General features: G+C 50.3%; 1 protein-coding gene across 2 annotated transcripts in view; it reads left to right on the top strand.

Moving 5' to 3' along the window:
* The first annotated feature begins 1,800 nt into the window (after nucleotides 1–1,800).
* MEGF11 (multiple EGF like domains 11) overlaps nucleotides 1,801–24,357 on the top strand; it is a 398,161-nt gene continuing 375,604 nt past the window's right edge. For both annotated transcript variants that reach the window (XM_027971510.3, XM_042252061.2), the window contains exon 1: nucleotides 1,801–1,986. The gene's annotated coding sequence lies outside the window, so the exon portion shown is untranslated. The remainder of the gene's footprint in view (nucleotides 1,987–24,357) is intronic.

Genomic DNA, 24,357 nt, shown 5'->3' with positions numbered 1-24,357 from the left:
CCAGCCCCGACCAGACGGCTCTTCTGGTTGCGTGATGTGAACAACAGAAGCCCAGGGTTTCTTTATTTGATTTGATGTCCCACGGCAGGGAACTCAAGGTGGTATCTGTGTGGGGTTTTGCCTGGATGGAGGGTCTGCTTCTGGCTGGTACCACGGAAGGGACAGTACTGAAGGGGAACAAATTCTGGCCCCAGCAAGTAGGGATGAAATTAGGAGAAATGTGATCCTGTCTTGACAAAGCCGAGCTGCCGAAGGGGTTCCATGGGAACCGAGATGCTGCATCTCCTCTCCAGACCCCACTGGGCTGAAATGGGGGTAGTGCCCGGAAAAGCCTTTAGGGGTGGGATTTGCCCCACCAGACCCGGAATTAAGTCCCTTATGGATAGTTGACCTGAGAGGGCTAGGTGCATAGACATGCATTTTCGCAAAGCCTCAGACAATATGTCTGCTTTATGCACACACACACACACACACACACACACACACACACACACTCACACACTCATTCTCCTGGGCTTCCCTGGTGGTCCAGTGGTTAAGACTCTCTGCTTCCACTTCATGGGGTGTGGGTTTGCTCTCTGGTCAGGGAAGTTCCACATGCCGCAAAATAAATAAATAAATAACAACAATAATAAAGCAATCTCCTGAGGGGTGTACAGCACCTTTTCCCAGTCTGGGCCTTTCCAGTCTGTTGTAGTTCAAGGAGAAAAAGAGACAAATCACACCAGGAAAGCACCTTGCTGCTACTCTCTCCCTGATAAGCAGGAGTGGTTGGTTAAGTTGGTGGGTGGGAAGAAGCGGTTCGTCACCTTTGTCACTTGCCAACCAGGACCTCCCCTTCTGCCTGGCTTAGACCCCCTAAGAATGCTGTGGGGCAGTGAAGTGGCCAAAGGTGCTCTTGGAGGAAGAAAGCTTTGTCCTAGTGGCCCTGGGAGCTTGGACCAGGCAGAGAAGCTGGAAGGAGTGGGTGGCCTCTGGCGGCCTGTCCCCCATCCCTTTCTGGGGGTCAGTGGAGGAGACCTTCCTAGACCACGGGGAGCAGTGATGGTCTAGGCCTTGCCTCTGGAGTAGACCTCAGCAAGGCTGAATCCTGCCCTCTTCTCTCTGGGTCTGTTTCCTTAGCCACCACTGCTCAGTGCGGCTGAGTCTTGACTGTCTTGAGTTCTTGGCCTTCTAGCCTCCCCCCCCCCCCCCCCCCCCCCCCCCCCCGCTCAGCTGTTTCTTAAGCCCTCGTCTCCGGCCCTAGCTCTTCCCTCTCTCTCCTTCCTCAGTCTGTTAACAGCACGACCCCCGGGGGCTTCCTCCCTCCCGGGGGTGGGATTCCCCGACCTGAGCTGAAAGACTGAGACGCCTGGCAGGCCACTCTTAGGGAGGAGAGAGGAGGGTAAAGATGGGAAAAGGTTAAAAGGAGGAAAAAAAAATAGTGAAAAGAGGTAGAAAGGGGTTAGAGAGAGAGAGAAGAGGAAACGGAGAGAAAAGAGTGAAAGAACGGAAAGCTGTGTATGTGGGGGGGTTGTTGGCGTTAGGTGAGAAGAGAGGTCAGAAAAGGTTGAATCGGAGAAAAGGGAAACCAAAGGAAAGCTGGAGAGAGAGACAGAAAGAGGAAAAAGAACAAGCGAGCGAGATCGAGAGCGCAGGGTCGGAAAGGAACGAAGAGGGAGAAGGAAAAAAAAAGAGGCAGGAGGTGGGGGTGGAGGGGTAGGGAACGGAGGGAGGGAGCCGCGAGCAGGGAGGAGGGAGGCTGGCAGGGAAGGAGGGAGGAGGGACCGAGGGACGGAGCGGGTGGGGGCTGGCTCGGTGGCGGCAGCAGCAGCCGCGGCTCCAGCCGCCCGCCGGTTCGCTCTCTCGCTCGCCGTTCCCGCAGCTCGCCCGCCGGCTCTGGACTGCCAGCAGCTCCGGCTCCTGGCCCGGCGCTCCGGCGCGGCTCGGGCTCCGGAGGACAGGACCGCAACTGGCCGGCTGAGCCCCGGGCGGGCCGCGAAGCAGGTAGATGGCTAGGCGGGGACGGCGAGGACGCGGAGCCGTGGAGCGCTGGGGGCACACGGGGCCGGGGGTGGGGGGTTCTGATCCCGGGGAGGGGGGCTGTGCATCCCCTCGACTAACTTTCCACTGGCCCCGTGGATCCCCGGTGCTCAGCCGGGGTCCGGGCTGCGGAAGCTGAGTTCGGTGCGGGAGGAGGTGAGTGTGGATAGAATGCCAGGGGTCCGGGCAGGACGTGGGGCGCCCCGGCGCGGGCAGGCGCGGGCTCTCTGTCCGCAGTCGGGACGCAGCACCGGCGGCCGGGGAAGACCCGAGCGCAGCGGCGCGGCGCGGTTGTCCCGGGGAGGGCGCCTGCCCGCCTCTAAGTCTGGGGACTCCCACCTCCGAGCGGCCCCGGGCGCCCCGACGTCCGCGCGCAGAACCTGCGAGGCGCGGTCAGATCCCCCACGGTGGCTAGCCTTGCCCCTAGCTACATGTAGCCGAGCCCAGGCTGGTGCCACGCGCACTTATGCTTTTTGGAGGCGCGAAACCGAACGTCTATCTCCTTCCTTTCTCGTCCCGGAGTCCCGACTCTCTTCGCGGAACTCCCGGACGCCCGACCAGGGGAAGTCCGGGTGGATTCCCCGGAGGTCTCTACTGCCCGCGGCCGTGACCCCAGATCCCGAAGTCCAGAGAAGCGAATCACTGACGGTGCGCGCCTGGAACGCGGTGCTGAAGTTCCCAACTTGCCGTCTAGCCTTGGGGGGTGGTGCTGGGGATTGTTGGTGGTTGTGGCCTCTTGGAGCAGCAGACGCAGACTCTTCCCCCCTGCACTTCGTTTATTTTCCTGATTTGCTTGAAAAAATACACGAAAAATGTGCAAAACCGTTCCTCTCGGGAGTCAAACATTCATGTGTGGGACGGAGCCGCCCCCTCGGCTGGAACCTGGGAGCGCGGAGCCTTGGCTTGACGGTTCTTCGAGCCCCGGCTCTTTCTCCCGACCTGGACTCCCGAGTTCCATCCTAGGGTAGCCGCTTCTCGGGATCCGTCCCCGCTAGCCCGCGATGCGAGGCTGGTCTGACTCCCTCTCATGTAGTCGTGTTCTTTAGAAAAATATTTCGAACTGCCTCCGCTCCATCCCCCCGGCACTGCAAAGAACGAGGCCTCGGGCAGGTTGGAGGAGGCCTTCGGGTGGTTTGGGCTCCGGGCCATCTAAGCTCGCTCTGGCCAGGGTACTCGTGCCCGAACATCAGCGCCCCTTCTGCGCTCTGCCGGGAAAGCAGGGGTTAATGCTCCGGCCAGGTGGCTGCGAGCGCAGCCTTGCGTGGGTCGGCTTTCGGAGCTGCCCGGGGCGCGAGTCCTCTGGTTCCGAGTCCAGTCTGGCAGGCTGGACTCGACACAGTGCGGCTTCCGCGGAGCTAGCGGGACCCCGGCTTCGCAGCCCTCTTTGTTGGGAGTGCTTGCTGTTGGCGAGGTTCTTTTGAAGGGTTTAGAGCCTGTTTAGTGGGACCGACAGCTGGGGGCTTTTGGAGAGGGTCCCTCGGCCCTTGTCCCCTGCCAGTTGGGCGGGGTCCCCGAGGGCGTCGAATCCACCGTCTAAGAGCACCCCATCCTCAGCTCCTTTGGCGGGTTTCCCCTAGTGTGCATACCGCTCTCTGTGTTGCTCACACGTTTTTTAAGCCGCTAGAAATTCAAGATCCACGACTGCAGTCTCCACCTCTTCCTCCCAATTCACAGATCTGCAAACGAGGGCCCAGAGAAGTTGGAAGGATTCGCTTATGGCTAGCTAAGGGTGTAAGGGACCGGTAAACCAGGTCTCTGGACTTCTCATTCAGGGATTCCCCGCCCTCCCCACCCCGCCCCGCATTACTCTGTGCTCTCCTTACCACTTTCTCAGCGCAGGGCCAGTGTTCCCAGCCAGGCCACTGTCAGCCCTCTGCAGGCTGCGGGACTGGCTGTGTGCGAGGCTAGAGGCAGAGGGCTGGTGTCTTGTTAGGTGCTGTGCTTCGATCACCTCCCACGACAAATCACTTAGGTGACAGTTGGTCCAGTATCTATCCTGTGCCAGCACTGAAGTCTGGGGGTAAAGGGAGCTCTTAAGACTCTGCCCAGTCCCCAAACGTGCAGTCTATAGGGAAAGAATAGTCACTATTTCGTAGCCAAGGGAGGGAGTACAGGCTTCCCAGGTGAAATCACTGTTTGGAGGGGGAGGGGCTAGGGTGGTCCTTGGAGAAAGGAGGGTTTGGAATTGAGCCTTGGGTAGATTTCTAATTGAGGGAGTACGATCACCCCGGCATGGGCACAAGGCTGGAGTCCTGAGAGGGTAGAAAAGCTCCTAAGTGTTCGGTCAAAAGACAGCAGAGTCAGGACCAGTGAGAATTGGCCTTTGAGTGAGAAACAGGAGGGCAGTTAGAAGACCCACTGCTTAGAACTCATGCCCAGAACCTGTGGTCAATGCCTTCAGCTCCCACCTCTCCTGCACTGCACGAGGATTCTAGTACGCAAAAACAAGAGGCATCCGGACCCCTCGGAAAAAACCCTGGCCCAGAGGTCTTCCAGTTCCAGATCCAAGGTGAGCAATTGGCTGAGTGCCCATAGCGCCAAGGGTTCTGCCTTCAGCTGGGAAATATTCAGGCACTTGCTTCTCCTTTTCCCTTTTCTCCTTGTTCCCTGGGGTTTGAAATAGTTTCCCTGCCCCTTTCCAAACATAACTTTTAGGTACTTGAGGGTTGGGTCTTGTGCTTGGACTTACTATGGACAGGGCATTTACCGTGCTAGGAAAATTTAGTCAATAAACAGTTCTTGAGCTCTTAACTTTGTGCCAGGCACTGGGCAGACAGCCAGAAGCCAGTCGGGCAGAGTCCCATACCTCACAAGGCTGGCATTCTAGGTGTCACTCTCAGGCTTAGAGTCTAGATGTAGAGTGGAGGCAAATATAAGCGATGTCTGAGGAACTGCTGAAATGGGGCAATAGAACAGAATCATCCTGAGCCTCCTCTCTCGTGGTTCAAGGCTCTGAGGTAAAAAGGCTTGAGGCTACTGGCTATGGCATTTCAAAATTCTGTGGGCTACCATGACTCTGGCTCCTGGTTGCCAAGGGTAACCCAGAGGCAGCTGCATTGATGACCTTAGATGTGGCATTGGAAGACTGCTCTGCAGAGCTTCTGCCAGTCAGTGTGGTGGGAGGGAGCTGTTGAGTACTGGCAACCATGATCTTGCTAGGTATCCATAGAGACTGGTGCCAGGTAACCGCGTACTTCTTAAATTCTAGCACCCACAGCTTCTTGGTGAATACTGTAGCCCCATTGTACAGATGGGTAAATGGAGCCCTACTCTGCAGTTTGAGACAGTTCTGCAGAGAGGATCCCAGGCCCTGAAAAGTCCAGGTATCCGTTATCCCTGATTCAATTTAGAATAATGCTCTTTCCTTCCTGTTTTGTAGACCAGCGCTTCTCAGACTTCAATGCAGCATGCTTGCTTGAACACAGATTGCTGTGCTCCACCCCCAGAATGTTTGATTGGGCAGGTCCAGAGTGGGCCCAGTAATTTGAATTTTTAACAAGTTCCCAGGTGATGTGGATGCTCTTGGCCCCAGGACCACAATGAAAGAACTGCTATGTGAGAACAAGGGAAAGTGAGTGATTTTCCTGAGATGATGCAGTGAGGGAGCCTGGGTTCCTGATTTAGCTCTAGGAACTCCAAGAATTTGCCTAGGGATGATCCCCTCCCCCTTACCCACCAGGAGGCCATAGAATTAAGAGAATATTTTATCTTCATCAGTACACATACGGAGAGAATATATCCAATATAATTAGGGAATAAATAGGTGTCCTGTGCTGGGATGTAGGCTCGATGCCCTGTGGCTCTGTGGGGGTTTATTTTAGCACTGATATAATTGAAAAGATGTCATCCACTCCAAGAGCCCCTCATGAAACTTTCATGGCCCCAGTGGTCATTGTCCAAAGAGGCATGTCTTCTTCATTTAAAAGAAAGTCAGAGAGATTGCTTCTCCTGCTAATGGGACTATCTGTGTTTCATTTGACAGCATCTATGTAATGCGTTCATAGGGGACAAAGAAAAAGTTGAATAGTTGAACAGAGAGGCATTAGAGGAAGTCCACCTCACAGGTTTACAGATGTTTGTGGAATATTTCACAATGTTTTGAAACTGTCTGTCTGTTTCACCTGTGTCTGTGATGTGAAGCTGTAACTCAGCAGGAGAGTTTGTTTCACCTTAGCTGGTTGGGTAAGTATAACAACACATTTTATCCCCAATGTGTTAATTAGACCCCAAAGAAAAGAGTCATAAAAGAGTTGTTCTCCTAAATGCTAGCATTTTTCATCTGGATTCTATTTATTGATTATTTTACAGTTGAGAAGGAGCAAAAAAAAAAAATCCATGTTTTTATAGCAAATAAAGCTGGCTGCAGTAATTATGCAGGCTCAACATGTCTGTTCTGGAGCAGGAAGTTGGAATTCAGCCTGACTCTCAAACATTTGGGTGAGATCTAATTGAGAAAGACATTTCAAAGAACAAATATTTAGGAATGCGGACTTTCGGTGATGGTCTCTGTGGGCGAAGCGTGAATCCGTTGCTTTTGGCTTGATCCTTAGAGGTTGGGGGGAGGTGATGGGGAAGGACCTGGTAGAAATGTTGAGACCACAGTGCAAATGTGAAGCTGAAACTTAAAGATAATCAGTGAAGCTGAGTAAAGGGAAGAAAGATAACTGATGAGCAAAGGGAGAATCAATTAATCAAATATAGATCGAATACGTATTGAAGGTCCAGTCTTGGGAAAGGCACAACAAGGGCAAGGAATAGGATTTTACTTGTTATGTATCTCTCATGATGCTTGGCTTAGGTACCGTAGTGATAAAAGCCCTTGACTGGTGTGGGTATCAGTCAGGGGTGCTGCTGCTGCTGCTGCTGCTGCTAAGTCACTTCAGTCGTGTCCGACTCTGTGCGACACCATAGACAGCAGCCCAAAACCTGGATTCAACTGGCTGAAACAATTATGGCTTAGCATCTCCTACTACAACAGATGTGGGCCGTCTGCCCTAAGCCTAGTTCTTTCAGTGGTTCAATACATCATCAAAGATACAAATTCTTTTCATCGTTTCTTGGTCTCAAGGTCACAAGTTGGCTGTGACAAATCCAGGTATTACACCCTTACGATTATGTGCAGAGGCAGAAAAGGCAGGAGGGGAACCTTTACCAGAAGGCTCAGTAGACTTTCCCTCAAGTCTCACTGGCTGAATTGTGAGTCACATGTCCATGCATAAGCCAGCCACAAGCAAGGGAAGGAGACTACCTTAATTGGTTTAGAATAATCTTGATTTGTTGAGTCTCAGAGATGAAAAAATTTAGAATGCTTTTGGAAAAAAAAAAGGAGCAACCAACAATACCTGCTATAGCATTTAAGACTTGGGTTTTACTTTTCTGTACTTCTTCGTAGCCCTGTGACTCTGAGCAAAGTATTTTACTTCTTTGAGTCTCAGTTTATTCATCTGTGTAATGGGAATTTATTGGGAAACTAGATATGATTTAACTCAATAATTGCACTTGACTAGTATGTAAGAAGTGGAAAGTTATTTGATCTCTGATGTCCAAGAACTATAATCTAGTGCAGCAGACTTGTAAGGTCTAGACCATGTAGACGATCAAATAATCAGAGAACAGAACGAGAGAGTAAATCAATAACTGCGACTTGCAGGCCAACCATGGGATGAGGAGTGTAACATCAGTGGGGGCCACGGAAGTTAGAAAGGCCTCCCGGAGGAGGTGGTTCATAGGGCATACTGGAACTCCAGCATCTTAGTACGGCTGGGTCATGAGCTTCTGCCCAGCTTACTGTACTGCCTCTTGCTTTTCTTTTCTCGGTGGGGAAATGGGAGCTTAAGCCAAGTTGGGTTCTTATCTCTTTTCTGTCTTTGACAGTCCAAATATGGTCTGCAGCTCTGGGAGGCAGTCACCGTGACCTCCTTGCCAGTCTTCAGTTCCTGGTTTCCACTCCTTTGAACGGCCCATCAGTCTCCACCTCTCAGACATTCTGGTTGCTGATTAGATACTATTATTATTAGGATATCTGGCTGCTACCATCAAGTCTATACGCTTAAAGTGGAATCTAATGTCTTCCCATCTCTCAAGCCATCTGCCCTTCTGGATTCTTCATTCTTGTTGTTGGCAGCACCATCTTCCCAGATGCTTGGGCTCAAAACCTTAGCAACACTTCTGATGCCTGCCTCCCTCTATTTCAAATATTAAAGCACCGACTTTCTTTTCTCTTCATTATGTTTCTTGAATATAAGTCCTCCTTTCTGGCATGAGACGTTCCCTTTGTGCAGGTTCTTTCTGTCTCATGCTGGGTGATGGCGGTAGCCTCCTACTCTGATCTCCCAGCCCCAAGCCACAGTGCCTTGGGGTCGTGGGGACAAACGACCAGAGAATAAATCAACAATTGGGACTTGCAGGCCAACCATGGTAGGAGGAGCATCAGATCTCCTACAGGAGCATTCTGTGGTGTTCGGGAAATAGAATGGTCACTAATCCGAGTACAGAGGTGGTGATGAGCCTAGAATCCGTGCTACAGACACATTATATTCCTTGAGGTGCTATTTCGCAGCTTCTCATATCTCCCCCCTTCAGGTCATCCCCAAAAGTCATTTTTATCCACTCATTATCTTACATTTTCCCCCATAGTACTCACTGGATGCAGCCCAAACTCCCCAACAGACCCCTGTAAGCCTCCACAACTTGCCTGCATCCTTTCTCCTGGTGGGGTGGCTCACTATCACGTCTGACTCTGCTTCGAGTTCTGCCTTTTTCTGTGTTTAAGTCAAACCACCCTTTCCTTCAAGGCCAGGGTTAGAGCTGCATCCTCATTAGACCATCCCAGACCACCAGAGCCCACAGTGATCGCGAAGCACCAGTCTCTCCTTCCCCTGAATTTCTGTAGCAGTTATTGCTGACAGCACAAATTTGGTACTTAACAATGCACTCCGGGGTCATTGTTCATACTCTGGGGTCATTGTTCAGCATTTTATTGCAATGTTCCTCATCTTCCCAATTGGATGTAAGGCCATCAAGGTCTGAGATGGGGTGAAAGCGAATCCTTCTTTGTATCCAGTTGAAATCTGCAAGTACAGGGTACTTCAGTGAATATTTATTGAATTAATAAATCAGGAATAAGGGGAATAAGATTATTTACCTGAAAAGTCAGTTCATCCTCACCTTTTTTTCCTTAACCTCAATTTGGAGAAAAGACTCACTTTGATGAAAGCCTGCCTGTTGTATGCCAGGCACTAGTTTAGGTGATTTTTAGGAGCTGTTGGAACTCAGTCTTGTGAACACCCTTGAGGCTGGGATTATGGTTGTCATTTTACAGATGAGGAAGTGGAGGCTGGGAGAGGTTAAGCGGCTTCCAGGCTTACTCAGCAGCGGGAGGCAAAGGGAGGGCAAAGTCAAGTTCTCTCCTCTGCGCTCCATCTCATGCATCTTCTGGATGTTCTCCTGACCTGTGGGTGCCCTGTTATCCCAGTCTCTTTTCCCCATTTGCTCTGTCCCCCTGCCTCCTTCCATCTCTCATCTGTGATGAGACTCAGGCCGTCTCTGGCGTGCTGGGGGACTTTTACAACTGTGATGTTTACCATGGCTCTTTCCTGAAGACCTTCCACCCCCTGTTATGATGTGGCTTGTTTTGACCTCTCACTTTTTTGAAGAGAGATATTTAATTTATTTATTTGGCTGCATAGAGTCTTAGTTTCAGCACGCGGGCTCTCTAGTTGTGGCTTGCGGGCTTAGTTGCCCCATGGTGTATGGGATCTTAGTTCTGCAATCAGGGATCAAACCCATGTCCCCTGCATTGGAAGGTGGATGCTTAACCATTGGACCACTAAGGAAGTCGTGATCCCTCATCTTCTTATTGATACCTTGACTATCTTTCCTGCCACGCTCAAGCCTGATCCTGAGATTCCTTTAAGAGCGAAAAAAAAAAAAAAAAAGATGTTCTGCCAGTGGGATCAAGCTGGATCTGAGCCAGCTCTTCTGAACCCCAAGCCCTCCCTTTACCCCCATCTGACCCTGTGTACCCATCCACCCTCACCTGGTACACTCCTATTCTGTGTCCCCAGCGTCTTACCTGTGGAAGGAAAACACTGCTGACTTACTAATAGGAAGGAGCTCTCTGCTACCTGCCGGAGCTATGAGTGGCGTTCTCCCACCCTTTATAGCATTCTTCTTTCCTTTCATTCATTCATTCTGAAGACACTGATCATTGATCACATACTCTGTATAGCAGGGAACAAACCAAAGCCCTTGCCTTCAGAGTGTGCGCTGAAGTGGGGGAGACAGGTGGTAAAAAAGTGAACATACTATATACTTTGTGCTGGTTGCAATGAAGAAAAATAGCAAGGCAAAGGGCATAGATGGTGATGGGATGCAGCGTGGTCAGGGAAGGCCTCTCTAACGGTGACATCTGAGCAGAGACTGAGAGGAAGGAAGCCATGTGGCTATCTGGGGGTAAAGGGCACCTACAATGCAGAGGGAAGAGGAAGTGCAAAGGCCCTGGGGTGAGAACGCCTTTGGTAAGTCCAAGGACAAGCAGGAAGGTGGCAGTGGAGAGAAGGAGGGGAACTTGGGAGGAGGTGGGGGCTGCCCATCTCTAGCCTCTTCAATGCCTCAGAAACACTGTCACCTTCTCACAGCTGTGACCGCTGGCTGAAATGACCACATCCGTCCACTCAGCCAGGTCCCACTCAGTCTTCACACCTCAGCTTTGGCACCCCACCTTCTAGGGACTTCCATCTCTGCTCTCTCTCATTATCTACCTCTTTCCTGAGTTGCTGTAACTCCCACCTCGCTGCTGCACAACGTAGCTCTAAATTACCTGCCGCCTGGTTCACCTTCACTGGGGCTCTGTCTGTGTAGGTCTCACCTTTCTAACAAACTACCTCCTCAAAACTGGTTTAATCCTTCTCCCCAGGAGCCAGTCCTGAGCTGGCCTCTGTGTCTACCTATCGGAGATGCTGGTGGCAGAAGTGGGAAAGGGCAGGCTCTGCAGAGATCTGTGGGTGGAACCTTCTTCATACCACATTCATTGTCCCTTCACAATAGACAGGAAAACTTCTATTTTGAATCTCCTTGAGACACTTTGAGCTGGAGCCTCTGCTTGCAGCAGGCGTAGGAATCTTCCTTTCTTCAGGACTTGGATAAAAGTTGGGCTCTGCTCGGGGCGAGGGAAAGAGGAACCGGGGTGCAGAGAAAGTCACTTATTAGCCTTTCTTGTTCAGTCAGAGTAGAATAATATGCTTCAAGAGTGAAAGAGGAAGGAATTTACCTAAGATTCCTGAGACTTCCCTGACATCCAAGGTCGGGATCCTGAGTGTGGAGACTGACCGATGAGTGACCTTAACCTTTACCTACTGCAGTCGCCCCTCTTCCCATCCATTGTAGAAGAAAATGAACAATAACCCTGATTTTTAGGGACTCTATCTACTCCCCAGGTTGTTCTCTGCATTAATTTTTAGGCCAATGGTTTTAAAACTTGAGAAATGTACAGATGGTTCCATTTTAAAGGGAGAAAATGCTTCCCACAGACCTCTAATATTGTCATAAATTATTAATATAATAATATTTAAATCTATATAAACAAAAAATTAGACAGAAACAGCTTCGGCTTATAACTCATACATAATCTTAGTGCTCAAACGAGTTTATAAATTAAAATGCAAACTACAAAGCCATTAACATTCAGATTAACGATATTCATTTAACATGGTAGATGCTGTTATAGTGCGAAGACTAAATCAGCCCTTGTGACATGATCACGGTTTGGGTCGCTTGCTCCAGCACATGCCCTGTGGTGACTCAACTCTCCAGTACTCTTCTTAGCTGGAATGTTTGTTCTTACAGCATGCTGAGGGATCATCTGGCCAGAACTTGGCACAAAAGCATTTGTGTGTTAGGTGACCACTTTTTTTTTTCACGTTAGCGCATGACAATGAAAGGAGCTTTAATTCTAGTGCAACAACAGACACTGACCCAAAGCTGGGTCTTCAGACTGAGTGTGGCTGCTTGGGCACTGAAATGAAATCACAACGCTAGTGTGGTGCTTTGATGCCTAAGGAACTCTGGCTTGAGAAACAAATGTTGAGCGCTCCGAAACAGCGCCCCCAGTGGTTTGAAAGAGTTAATGCTAGAAGTGAGGCTGATGGCTCTGCAATCCTTTAATAGAAATGTTTGGTACTTTTGTTATGTAGCACTGTCTCGAGGGGTAGGTAGAATAGTGTTAGCCCCATCGCACAGGTGAGAAACTTGAGGCTCAGAGAGATTGAGCAGTCAAGGTCCCATTGGACATTGGGGTCATCTGGACTCCATGCAGGTCTATGGACTCAGAGTCCCTGGACTTGCTAACAGGCTTCACTGCCCCCTCCCTACAGACCCTCACAAGGGTTCAAGGTGCTTTGAGTGATCAGAATACAAGGACTCTGGAGTAACTTGAGAAACACTAGACTCTCTCAGTAGATTCACAGCTTTCTGGGAGTAGTCAGGGTGTTATTTGGTGCAGAAAAGAGGAGTGAAGGCAATAAAGACGGGATGGATAATGGTTCTCAGATCCTCCAGTGGATGGCAGTAGCAGGAGATGGTGCCTTCCCTGGAGGCACTTGGGAGGAGTGGATACCAGTGACCTCAGGAGAGAAGATATCTTAACAACTGCTACCTTGATTAGGGCTTCACACTTTAACAAGCACTTTTTTGGTGCATTTATTTTCAAGTTTGTCCTTTTTAAAAAAATTTATTTTTATTATGACAAAATACATATACTATAAAATTTGCTACCGTAACCATTTTGAAGTGTACGTTTCACTGGTATTAAATACTACATAATGTTATGCGACCATCACCACCATTCATTTCTATTACTCTCTAGTGTGTATTTTACAACAACTTTGCAAAAAAGGTCACCATCCTCAGAAACGGGGGCTCAAGTGACTTGTCCAAAGTCATATCTCATACCTGTGCCTGCCTCTCAACTGTGACCTTGAGTAATAATGGTGGGGTTGGTTTCCCAAGGGCCTGTTGGGGGGCCATGTGGGATGGCCAAGCTTTCTGAGGTCGGGGCTGAATGGGATGACCTTGAAAGAGCCGTCCTGGAATTGATTCTGCTCATTGGTCAGGGTCAGGATGACTCACCGCTGTGTATCTGGGATATGCCTTTCCTTGGATCAAAAATTATTTAAAACCCTCTCCTGCCCTTGGAAGCTGCCCTTCCCCTGCCTGACTTGATTGGTTTATCATCCAAGCTTAAAATAACTACAATAAATAAAAACACCCCAAAACTTTTTTATCCTGCAGTGAATGAGCAACAATCTACATATGCAAATAAATGGCAGGCCTGTCCCTATGAATATTAATTTGGGAAGAGAGCTCAAGGCCCTAAAATACACTCAAAACCATCAGTGTGGCATTTTGCAACTGTTCTAGCTTGCTCTGAAATCACAGCCTTATTATATCTTAAGGTATTATAAAATATAATAAGCTCTAAGCTGACATCCCTTTTGAACCTCTGAGGCTACCAAGAGGACATAGATATCTCAGGTAGGCAAGCCAGAGGCCAGGGTTGGTGGCTGAATCCTGACTCTGGGACTGTGGCTGACCTTGTCCTACCCTGGCAGGGCCCAGGCCTTAGCTCTTCTCAGATCCCAGCATTAGCAGTGAGTCCCCAAGGTCAGGGGACAGTTCTGGGGAACACTGAGGGGCAACTACTAGCCTCAGGGAGATAGAAGGTGGGAAAGGGAGGGTCCTTGAGAATTAGCTAGTCTTACCACCCAAACAAGGCAAATGAGGGAATTGAGACCCTGGGTCAGTGGGTGACTTAACCCAAAGTGACATGGTGACTTAATAGAGAATGAGAAATCTTATTCATTTTTTGCTCTGAAAAGCACATTTCCTTTTCAGTGTGTGTGTGTGTGTGTGTGTGTGTGTGTGTAGGAAGTGGTGGGCAGAGTGGCATTTAAAGTTTGTATACTTTGGGGGAAAGCATTATTCTTCTAATGTGAACGTTCACCCTGAGACAGGCAGAGACTGAAAATCTAGTCTTGTATTCCATTTGGATGGAAAGAAATGATTGCCTTCCTCCCCCAGGAAACCTCCAAATTAGATTATACAAAGGCCAGAATTAATGTAAGGTTGCATGGTAGGGCACACCCCAGGCAGAGTGATGAAAGGGCTGAATGGAGAAGGGCAGGAGTGCCTCTGAGGAAGCCAGAGGTTAACCATTGGCTAGGGAGGACCACAGGGTGGAGGAGGAAGAGCTGGCAGTGACGTCTGTGCTCTCGTCCAGGGGAGGCTCTGCTGGGGTAGCTCCTTGGTACCCTCGCTAGCCGGGTCTCTCTTTTGTGCTACCTTACTGTAAGCTCGAGCCTATAGGCTCACCTTTGGGCCTCCTTTTCCGAGTCAGTATTTAAATATCGGAATATACGCGCCCACCACTCCGTAACTTTGCTTTGTGAGGATCAGCTGAGGATTTCAGGTTCCTGCACCTTGCCTGGTGCAAAGCAGGGATTCAGTTGTCCTTGTTGTTTAGTTGCTCAGCTGTGTCTGACTCTTTTGTGACCCATGGACTGTAGCCCGCCAGGTCCTCTATCCATGGGATTTCTCAGGCAAGAATACTGGGGTGGGTTGCTATTTCCTTCTCCAGGGGATCTTCCCCAGCCCGGGATCGAACCCACGTCTCCTGCTTGGTAGGCGGTTTCTTTACCACCAAGCTAGCAGGGGGCACCTAGGCATTCAGTACCTCTAGATTTCTTTCTTTTCCTGGGAGATTTATCAGACTGGCTGTGCTGGGCCAGCGTGGAGATGTGTGCTTCTGTGTTTATGTCTGTGCTTGTGTCTGTGTTAGTGAGTTTCTACTAGTGTGTGTGTGCATGTGTCTGCTTTCATCCATTTGTCTTCAAGTGTGTGGTGGAGTGGAGCTGTGTGAGTCTGCATTTTGTGAGTGACTGGTGTCTGTGTGTCAGAGTTTCATGGCAGCGTGTCTATTTATGTGTGTTTCTGTGAGTGATGTGTGTACTTTAATGGTGTGTTGGTGTGGTGACAACAGTGTTGTGTGTGTGTGTGTGTGTGTGTATGTGTGTGGTGCATTGTAGGTGTGACGGGAAGAGTGCATGGGGTTTGGAAGGTTCACTGTGCCATGGACCTGGGTCCCCTCTAAGGTGCTCCCACCCAAAGCCCTCACCTGGTTCTGACTGCAGGTCCTAACTGCCCAGGTCCCCCCGCCACTACCTCCCTCTAGAGGCCACTGGGTGCCTTCGCCCTGGCCTGGCCCTGGATTATTTGTATTTGAGTTTGCATATTACATGCATATTATTTGCATTGTCTAAATAGACTCTGCTTTCAGTTCTGCATTTTCAAGGTAAAATGGAGTTGCTCCTCTTCAAGGTCATTATATTAACAATTGCTGCTTTTGCTTTTACTCTTTCTGGTCCAGGACTCCCTCTCAAAACTGGGCAACTAGGGTAGGAAGAAAGCTCAGAAACCTCTGCTTGTCCCTCCATTGAGCAAAGGGATAGGTTGGTGGGTAGAGGTGCTGGGACCCTGGGAGGAGCAGCTAGGGAGGACACTTTCTTTTTCCACGGTAGTTGCTTCTGACCAGAGCCAACTGTGTCAAATCAGAGCTGGAGACAAATATATTCCGACTTGTGTCCTATTGCCTGCTTCTCAAGCACCCACCAACACCCCCCTGTGGGGGTGTAAAGGAAGGGTCACTTTGGATGTTTCAGCACCTTTGTACCCATATTTGGCTGGGGAGGACCTTACGGGAAACAAAGGAGCCAAAAATGTTTTTTCTATTGAAACACCTAATACCTTATATACACATACACACACAGTCACTTACTTTCTTCCAGTTTTATTGAGCTGTAATTGACATATAGCCCTGTGTAAGTTTTAGATGTGCAGCGTAATGGTTTGACTTACACACATCATGAAGTGATTACCACAGTAAGTTTGGTGAACATCCATCATCTCATATAGGTACAAAATTGGAGAAATAGAAAAAATGTTTTTCTCTTGTGATGAGAACTCAGGATTTATTCTCTTAACAGCTTTTGTATGTATCGTAAAGCAATGTTAATTATATTTATCCGGTTGTACATTACATCCATACCTAGTACAGAATTAATAATATTTCTAACGCCACAGTAAATATCAACCCAAAAAGCTTCCTTAGGAAGGCTATACTCCCAATGTGTCTTCCTTATGTGCCATCACTGTGCTCTACATTACCCATTTAGATATAAGCGTTGAGTCCTGGCTGCGTGCTTTCTAGCATGTTACCTAACATGTCTGAGCACCCATTTTCTCATCTGTGAAAGGGACAGTAATAATAGTACTTAATTCTTATGGCAGTACATTGGGTTGTTGTGAAAATTAAATGAACAGCGGAGGTACAGGGCTTAGCTTAGTGCATGGGACATAATAAAGACTCAGTAGATGAGAGCATCACCGGTTCTCATGGGCTCCATTTGAAAGCAGAGGCTCTGTAGTATGTCTTTTACTGCCTAGTAGGAATTGTTTATCAGATGCGCCTCAGCCTAGCAACAAGCCTGAGTCCCTTCAGTGTCTTTCGGGAAGTCAAGTTCCCTTGGCGGCGTTTGCTTTTCCATGGGTGGAAGGATTTCCGGAAGCAGCAGGAAGCAGGAGATTCTTGGCCTGTGTCTCCAAGGATTTGGGTCACTTCCCCCATCAAAGGGGTAGCTGTGTCTGGTTTCCTTCTCAAAGCCATGATTCATCTTCTCTTTGGATCTTTGAGTAAAGCCCTACTGGCACCACAGGCCATCCACGATTGAGTAGATTTTAGCTTCCCAGAAAACAGCGATTAAGGCAAAACTTGGTGCTATTGCTTCCCCTGGGGTAGGGGTGCAGTTCCAGGGCAAGGAGAGTGAGAAGACAAGGGAAGCTATGCAACAAAGGCGGGAAAACAAATGCCAGCCAGCCGCAGCTTCACAAGGAAGTGAGGGAAGAAGGCCAGTCGCTTCCTCACAAGGGATGTTTGTGGTTAAGCCCAATGGGACCAGTGTGACTCCGAACAGTTTGCTCAGGGTGGAAGGGAGAGAATCTGTCTGCCAGTGTCTTGGTCTCTTGTTGCTCCAAGTTTTCCCCATGGGGAAACTCCCTTGCACTTCTGGGCCACATCACCTAGTCCCTCTGGGCAGCCACTGGGGAAGCCAAATCCCAGACCCTGTAGTATGGTGTCTCAGTGAGCCCAGAAGTGAGAAGAGCCAGCCCCTCCTCTTCCAGTGGACAGAGGACGGAGCCTGGGCTCTGCTAGGGGAGGCTGTGCCAGAGTCGCACCCCAGGGGAGCAGTGGTAGGGTAGAGGTGGTGTTGGAGGAGATGCTGGGGTGGCAGCCTGGTTCTCCTGTGAGAAAGCAGCTGGTGGATGGTATGGGAGGCAGCTGCGGCTGAGCAAGTCTGGGGAGGCACCAAATAGGCTCTGATTCAGCCACCGTTACTCATTAATTAGTTCACATTTGGGACCAGGTGCTGGAGTCTGGACCTTCCCCTGCAGGCAGTGGGAGCCATCAGCTTTCCTGAGCAGCTGAGAGACCTACTCAGTGCTCAGCGGTGACAGAGTATGTGAGTCTGCTCAGACCACTGTAACACAGTACCATACACTGGGTGGCTTAAACAACAGAAATCCATCTCCTCACAGTTCTGAGGCTTGAAGTCCAGGATCACGATTCTAGCGAATCTGAGTTCTGGTGAGAGCTCTCCTCCTGGCTTGCAGACAGCTGTCTTCTTGCTGCGTGCTAGCTGGCATGGCTTTTCCTGGGTATGTGCTCACTCACAGGAGGTGGCGGGGGAGAGAGGTAGAGAGAGTGCTTTCTGGTGAACTTCCTAGAAGGATGCTAATCCTATTGGATCAGGGCCCTACCCTCATAACCCCGTACGTACATGCGTTCTTGCTAAGTCACTTCAGTTGTGTCTGACTCTGTGCGACCCTATGGACTGTAGCCCACCAGGCTCCTTGTCCATTGGATTCTCCAGGCAAGAACACTGGAGTTGGTTGCCATACCCTCCTCCAGGAGATCTTCCTGACCCAGGGATTGAACCTGTATCTCTTATGTCTCCTGCATTGGCTGGTGTGTTCTTTACCACTAGCACCACCTGGGAAGCTCTCTTATGACCTCATTTGACCATGATTACTTCCTTACTCCAAATACTTACTCCAAATACAAGACTCTTGAGAGTCCCTTGGACTGCAAGGAGATCAAGCCAGTCCATCCTGAAGGAAATCAGTCCTGAATATTCACTGGAAGGACTGATGCTGAAGCTGAAGCTCCAGTACTTTGGCCACCTGATGCAAAGAACTGACTCATTGGAAAAGACCCTGATGCTGGGAAAGATTGAAGGTAGGAGGAGAAGGGGATGACAGAGGATGAGATGGTTGGATGGCATCACCGACTCGATGGACATGAGTTTGAGCAAGCTCTGGGAGTTGGTGATGGACAGGGAAGCCTGGTGTGCTGCAGTCCATGGGGTCACAAAGAGTCGGACACGACTGAGTGACTGAGCTGAACTGGACTGGACTGAACTGAACGGAACTAAACTGAACTCCAAATGCAACTGCACTGGGGTTGGGGCTGCAACATAAGAATCTTGAGCAGGGAGGAGCACAAACTTCCAGTCCATCACACAGGGGTTATTTGGAGAAGGCCTGTTTTCCAGTCTGCTTGTCTTTGCCCACAAAAGATCAGATGGGGGGCGGGCGGAACTGCTGCCAAAAGCCCTGGTATTCCCATCTCAGATCAGTGTAACAGAGGCTGAGAGATCACGGTTGCCCATGGAGTTTCACGGAGAAGGCAATGGCACCCCACTCCAGTACTCTTGCCTTGAAAATCCCTTGGACTGAGGAGCCTGGTGGGCTGCAGTCCATGGGGTCGTGAAGAGTCGGACACGACTGAGCGACTTCACTTTCACTTTTCACTTTCATGCATTGGAGAAGGAAATGGCAACCCACTCCAGTGTTCTTGCCTGGAGAATCCCAGGGGCGGGGGAGCCTGGTGGGCTGCCGTCTATGGGGTCGCACAGAGTCGGACACGACTGAAGCGACTTAGCAGCAGCAGCATGGAGTTTCATTCAGCAGTGGGAGAAGGTCCTTTCTGGGTCAGAGACCAGAGTGTCTGGGTTTGAATGTCAGCTCTGCCGTTTGGAAGCTGAGTGACTTTGGACAGGCAACTCAACTTCTAGTTATTCAACATGTGTTCATGGAACACTTATGTGCTGAATGAACCTTGTTCTAGCTGCTGGGGATACAGCAGTGAATGACACAAGATGAACAGATTGAAACCCGTAGTGGTCAGGGAAGGTCTCATTTAAAAGGTGACATTTGGGGCTTCCCTGGTGCTACAGTGGTAAAAAAAAAATCTGCCTGCCAATACAGGAGACACGAGTTCGATCCCTGATCTGGGGAGATCCCACGTGCCACAGAGCAACTAAACCCACGTGCCACAACTGCTGAGCCTGGGAGCTGCAGCTACTGAGCCCACGGGCCACAACTACTGAGCCCGTGCACCCTAGAGCCTCTGATCCACGACGAGAGAAGCCGCTGCAGTGAGGGGCCCATGCACCGCAACCAGACAGTAGCCCACACTCACTGCAGCTAGGGGAACGCCCACGCAGCAACAGCGCAGCCAAAAGAAACAGCATGATAAAGAAGGTGAAAGCACCAAGGAGGCAAGAGAGGCGCAATGCTACTCTCTCGGGGAGATCTTTCTGTGCCTCAGTTTCCTCACCTATACAATGGGGTTAGGATAGCACCTGCTGCACAAAGCTGCTTTGAGGGGTGAGTCAATCCATGCAGGCCCTTAGCCCAGGCCAGGCACACCGGAGACACTCATTAATGTTGCCTGGTATTATTGTCACTGCCCCTCAGGTAGGATCCTGTCCCTGCCACCTCCGGGCAGCATGCTACAGGGCTTTTAGACTACAGGGGTTTCGGTGGCCTTCATCTCTCCAGGAGTCAGAGCAGCTCTTCTCCAACCCTCCCCATCTCCTCATTAAAAGGGGACACGCACCCTTGCAGCTTGAGAAGCAACACATGCATTTTCTTTTTACTTGAACATCTAACTCCCAGAGGGAACTGCAGGAGCGCCTTTAGCAGTCTCCAGGCTTAGGAAGCAGCTTCCAGCCTTTCTCTGGAGCATCTGCAGACTGAGCTGAGCCGGTGTTTATGGCCCAGTTCAGGGCTGGGCTGCGGGGAGGAGTCACCCACCACGAAAATCAGACTCCCAGCAGTGGGGACTTGGGACCCTGTCCCGTTTTCCCCGCCCCAAGTGACTGAGCGGCTGCCTGCTTCTCATCAGCAGGCACCGGGAGTTCCTCCGGCAATTGGGACACCATTATTTACTGTCGCAGAGATTTTTGTGGCTGTAATTTACCATCACTGTGAAGCCAGGGACCTGAATCCCAGTAGCCCTCAGTATAGATATTGCATCTAATCAATCCTCTATTACTATGCAAATACATCCTATAGGTTACTGATGTCTTTTCCTTTCAAACACTTAATACATAATTAATGGTATTTCTAATGCCATGGAAGACACCAACCCCAAAAGCTTCCTCCTATAATTTATACCCACTCAGACAAAAAGATTGGTTTATTGGTTCACTTATCATGCAGTAGGGTACCTCTCCTTGCCCTCCCCAGGAAGGGCCCCAAGTGTGGATGGACCCGGGAAGCACTGGGAAGGCAGCCTACCCTCCAGGTGGCAATAGCAGAGCAGGAGGTTGGCTACGTGCAGGAGGGCACCACGTGCCAGCTTCTTTATTGATCGTCTCATTCAGTTCTCTCACACCGACCTATGAGGGAGGTCTTCCTGTTATCCCACTCTGCAGATGAGGAAACTGAGGCCAGAGAGGTAATATGACCCAAGGTTAAACGTGGGTCTCTCTGCAGGCGGTGGAATGCACAGGAGAGCTTGGAGGTCCAGACTCAGACTGTGACCTGTGTGACTTGGGCAAATGGCTTGACTTCTCTGAATCTTAGTTTCTTAACCTGTAAAATGGTGGCCAGAGTTGCTCCTCTACAGGATTACTGGAGAATTAGAGATAATGGCATGTGTTAGGCACCAAAAACATGCTTGCCGTTTTCCTTTTCTCTGAGTGAATAGTAGAACATTAAGTTTTTTTGGCCTTGCCATGCAGCCTATGGGATCTTAGTTCCCTGACCAGGGACTGAACCTGTGCCCCCTGCAGTGGGCGCATGGAGTCCTAACCACTGGACCACCAGGGAATTCCTGAGACCATCACTTCTGAGAGTATCATTTTGGCAGCATGGTGGTCGTTTTTGGCAGAGAAAGTGATTGGGACGGAGACAGGTGTTGGACAACCTGTCTTCAGGGAACACACCTTCTCTGGGCAGACTGGGCTCCATGAGAAAGAAACCCCATCACCAGTCCACGTGGGGAGGCTCTTCCCCAGGCTCTGAGCAGCACCAGCCTTAGGAATGAAGGAAACGTGGCTCCCATCGTCAAGGAAGTGCAGCTGGTGTAGATGGACAGGCTCAGTACCCAGTGCGATGAGGTGTAATGGGGGTCAGCACGCAGGCGTGGGCCCTGATGGTGGGGGCAGTCAGGTGGGGGCGTCAGTGCACGGAAGAAGGGGGTGCTGAGTGGCGGGTGGGGTGTGGGCCAGGCCCAGCACGAGGAGGGACCTGAGAATAAGGAAGGAGGTTGAATGGTTCCCAGGCAGGGGGTTGGGGTGGATTGCCCATCTTGGCTCTCTCTCTCTGCCCCTCTGCTCTCACAGGGAGGAAATGGACCTGGGTGGGCAGAGCCTGCTCCCCAACCTAGGGCAGGAAGAGAGATGGAGGCTGGGCAGAGGCAGGAGGGACTGCGGATGATGAGGAAACTGCCTGTGAACTGTGGCCAGCTAGGTGCAGGGGCTTACAGGGCACGCCTGCAGCTCAAAGAACTGAGAGTCAAGTTGCTTTCCTTCTCACCATGCCCCTCCTCTCCCCAGCCTTGGAGCCCCCAGGCTGCCCCCCACTCTTCCTTGTTCGACCAGTCTAGACTCTAGCAGACATGGCTTATGCCTCCAGAACAAAGAGCTGCTCCTCATTCAGGGGCCCTCGGCTTTGCCTTGACTCTTCCCCATGTTTTGCTGGGGGGTGTCTCCCTCACTGCTTCCTGTCCCCCTAGTCCACACTCCTAATGGCAGGCAGAGGGATTGTTCTAAAGTGCAAACTGGACCATGTCCCTGTCTTGTCGGAAACTTCTTAATGGTTCCCTGTTGTCCTTGGGATAAAGTCAAAACTTATTAGCACAGCAGTCAAGGCCTGGCTGCCTCTCTCCATCCCCTCTGTAATCTACCCTGCACTTTATGCTCGGTGGTAACGACCTGCTCCCACTTCCCCTCTCCCAGGGCATGCAGGGCTGCGTCACACCTCTGAGCCTTGCTCAGGCTGTTTTCTGACTGCAGTGCCCTTCCCTGTTGCCTTTGTCTGGCTGCCTCTCACCATCTTTCAAAATTCAGCCCAGATACTGCCTCCTCCAGGAAGGCTTCCCTGAACTCCTCTCCCTCCACTGGGTGAAGTGGCCTATATTCCTGCTCCCTTGGCACTCTTCTTATTACAGTCTTGTAACTGCAAAACCATAGCGAGGGGCTTAGAAGCAGGGATCTGGTCAAAAAGGGACTCAGTATCTAGTGCCATCCTTGGCACCTAGGGCTAAAGATGTGCTGTTAGACTGAACTAGGACAGTCCTCATCCTTGATATGAGGCCCTGATGCCTGCTTGTGGCTCTCCCTGGCTACTGGAGAAGAGGTGGGATTTGGCTGCTGGATTTTAGAGTCTGTCAGTGTTCTGAGTCCCTGGAGGGTCTTGGGGAGTGATGGGGTGGAATGATATTAAGGAACCCTCAGAGGCTGGAGAAATGAAGAGGATGATTCAGGAAATTGAGACACCTGGGTGGGTGAAGTCATTTAATACACTGTTTCCATTTTCCCTTCTGTTCATGTCTTTGGATGTGTGATGTATCATATTTGGGATTTGAATTGTTTTAATCAGCTTCATACTTTTGATCCCCAACTTGATCTCCTCTCCCCACCATGTACAGCAAAAGGGACGTATAAAGAGGAAATCTTCAAAAAGTAGGAGCCCCTGCAATGGTCTTCAGGGAGACAGTGGCACCCCTTTTCCCACTTTGGGCAGAGTAGGAGTCAAGAGGTGGCTGCAGGGGAAGACAAGGCAGTGTGATATCACCGGCTTCTGAGCTCCAAGGTGGGAAGGGCAGAGAGGGCCTGGTTCTAGGCCAGGAACTGCTCCAGGGCTCCCCGGCAGAGGCTCTGTGTCCTTCTGGGTATTTTCCACCTTTAATTTCTCAGCATTTTATGAACAGGGAGTAAATCAGGATCCCACACCGACTGCTTCATGTAAAGGATTAATAAACTGGAGATTTATGGGGCAGCGGCTGAGGAAGGCAGTGAGAGGGAGAATGAAATGAGGTTTGATTCCAAAGGGGCAGGGGCTGGCTCCAGGAGCTCCGTCCATGGTGTGGGGCCTGCTGAGGGCCCCTGATGGGACCCTTGTCCTTCAGGGCTTGATGGCCAGGCTGCACTTTGGCCTGTTTTCTACCTAGGTTTGACTCTGGCAAGCCCAGACTCGAAGGGATGGAACTGTCCCGGGGTCTGTGGAGCTTGATAGACCAGCTTGGTATCGAATCTTTAGAGGGGCATAGAGATATAAGGTCTGGGCCTGGGCTCCATCTAGAGTTCACATTCTCTTTGTTACGTTGCAAATAACAGAAAAGCAGGACCCCATCGAGGTACACAGCAAGAACCTAAATCCTTTCTGCCTCTTTGGCTGCTCTCCTCAGCGTGTTGGCTCATCCTCCTGCTAGCGCCTCAGGGTGATGAGATGGCTGATGTCGCTCTAGTCATCACCTTCATAAATGGCAGTCTTCCTTGGAAGAAGGGGTTGCCCATCTCTTACTGGGCCTCTCCTTTTATAAGCAAGGAAACTCCCCCGATGCCCTACCACAGGCCAGAATTAGGTCATGTGCTCCTTCCAGTCACCAGCATAATGTAAGGAATTACTGTGATTGGCTTAGAGTAATGAAATTCCATTTGGGTTATGCTTCCCTGAGTCATGATGGAGAGGAGGGGGCACCTGGACAAAAGTCAGGCACTCTGGGGATGAGGAAGTTGGCATGGCTACGGGGTAGGCACTTACTGCAGTGACTTTGGGTAATTTGTTTTAGCTTGTTGAACCTTAGTAAAGTGATAATAATAGTACCTGTCTTATAGTGTTTTGAGGATTAAATGTGATAATGCATGCTGAGTGCAGACCCAGGTGCCTGGCATGCAGTATGTGTTAGTTAGGTGTTTATTATAGAAGCAG

The sequence above is a fragment of the Ovis aries genome, chromosome 7, assembly GCF_016772045.2.
Source record: "Ovis aries strain OAR_USU_Benz2616 breed Rambouillet chromosome 7, ARS-UI_Ramb_v3.0, whole genome shotgun sequence".
In the NCBI taxonomy this organism is placed as follows: Eukaryota; Metazoa; Chordata; class Mammalia; order Artiodactyla; family Bovidae; genus Ovis; species Ovis aries.
This window is presented reverse-complemented; position numbering and strand designations above follow the sequence as displayed.